This window comes from Solanum tuberosum, unplaced genomic scaffold, assembly GCF_000226075.1.
Source record: "Solanum tuberosum cultivar DM 1-3 516 R44 unplaced genomic scaffold, SolTub_3.0 scf00341, whole genome shotgun sequence".
Taxonomy (NCBI): Eukaryota; Viridiplantae; Streptophyta; class Magnoliopsida; order Solanales; family Solanaceae; genus Solanum; species Solanum tuberosum.
This window is the reverse complement of record NW_006239268.1, coordinates 326,399-328,827: the sequence shown is the minus strand read 5'-3', so window position 1 is coordinate 328,827 and position 2,429 is coordinate 326,399.

The window sequence follows — 2,429 nt, the reverse complement described above, 5'->3', positions numbered from 1 at the left end:
GTTGAATACATGTTACAGTACCAGGCCAAATTAGGACAAAACCAGAAATTTATCCAAGCAGACAAGTCATATATTGCAACAGATTAATTACATAATGCAACAGATCAATTACCGGTTGAAACAGATGACTCATCTGTTATAATAATTGACTTACATGTTAGATAAGCTTATGGTTCTGGACATGTATCCAACAAGTGAAGATGTGGTATGTCCACTGAAAGGGGTGAATCCACCATATATACCACCAATATCATCAACATGCTCACCACCACTTTTAGCACCAACATCACCAATATCAACACCAACATTAACATCAGCATCATCACCAACATTTATTGCACCATCATCAGCATCACCAGGAACAATAAGTGCTTCCCTTTTGATGGTTATTGCTCCAGCCAATTCTCAATAACAATAGTTGTTGATTGTTATGGTGAATGGATTGAGAAGAACAATATATTTATTTGGCGTTGGAAGGATGGTGACATGTCAGAGTCAATATTGATGACCGTCCAAAGGGATATTTTGTATAATGATTTTGTGAACTCAATCATTAGCTATTGTGGACTAAATTGTCAACCAAATGATCTTGTCATCAGTTACATGCACAAGTCATTTGAAAATCAGAGGTCCCTACCTTTTAAGATAAGCAATCAACTTCGTTTACGTGCTTATCTGAGTGATGCAACTAGGTTCGTTTTAAAGGTGTACGTTGCTGAAAAATCAATAGAGAATGAAAATGTAAAATAAGACCAACAAAATCTGTTAAATGATGAATTGAATGGGATGAACATGAATATTTCAGATGATGAGATTAGACATGATATGGAGGAGTACCAAACACCAACACTCATTGTTGATATAGGAGGCAGTTCTCAGTTAAAACGGTTGAACAATCTTCAAGACTGTGAATCCACCATATATACCACCTACTGAAAGGGTGTGAATCCACCATATATACCACCTACTGAAAGGGTGTGAATCCACCATATATACCACCTACTGAAAGGGTGTGAATCCACCATATATACCACCTACTGAAAGGGTGTGAATCCACCATATATACCACCTACTGAAAGGGTGTGAATCCACCATATATACCACCAACATCATCAACATGCTCACCACCACTTTTAGCACCAACATCACCAATATCAACACCAACATTAACATCAGCATCATCACCAACATTTATTGCACCATCATCAGCATCACCAGGAACAATAAGTGCTTCCCTTTTGATGGTTATTGCTCCAGCCAATTCTTTTTTTTATCATATCCACTGTAGGGTTTATTTTGTGTCAATGATTTCTAGAGTTAAAAAGAATGACATTTGCAACTTTTGCTTTGTGGGGACAAGCTAGGGATGTACAATCTATAAACAAAAGTAATTTATATTAAAACTAATCTATAAATTATAATAGATAAAATATTTATTGTAAAATTGTATTTCTAACAGATGATCATTAGATGGACCATTTATTGGAAGAAAGCTATACAGTAGCAAATTATCAAGTTTTCTTCCAACAGATGACCCATTTGTTGCATCTATTGGAAGTAAGCTAAACAGCAACAAATTATCAGTTTTCTTCCAACAAATGACCCATATGTTGCAACAGATCGGTCATCTATTGGAAGTAAGTAAAACAGTTGCAAAGATTTAGACTTCGTCCAACAAATATAGTGTGCATTGTTTTAAATGCGCATATCTGGTTCCTCCTGAAGATTCTTGGATTGTTCCTTTGGAGATTTTGGAGAGAGATACCTCCTCCATATGTTGACCCAAGAAAATGGGAAGAAGGCGAACGAAGAGGAGGCGTGGAGTCGAAGAATCATTTCCAACAAGAAAAAATAAGTGTTCAATATGTAAAAATATTGGACACAAGAGAACAACATGCCCAGTTCGAAATGCTCCATAATTATTGTAATAGTGAAATAGTTATTTTGTACTTGGTTATGAATCTGATAATTTTAATTCAATTTGGTTAATTGTGTATGTGCATATTTATTATATAAAATATATTAGTTATGTTTATCCGTTGCAACAAACTTTGCATATTTTGCATAAGATGCATTATCTATTGCATTATTTGTTGCAATAAATAACTCATCTGTTGAAAATAATCAAATAAATATGATCACTTGCTACAACAATTAAAGGAATCTGTTACAACAAATGTCTAATATGTATTAACTGTTGCAATAGATGACACATCCATTGAAATAATCAAGCATATATGCTAAATATGTTGCAATTGATGTTTCATATGTTGCAACATATGAGCATTAGTTGCAACATATAAGCATATATGTTTGATCATTTTCAACCGACTCTATATATATTTGATATGAAATGCTTTATTAGCTCATAATTAGTGATAAATAAAGTTATTTATTTATAATTACCTTTTAATTAATAAGTTCAATTA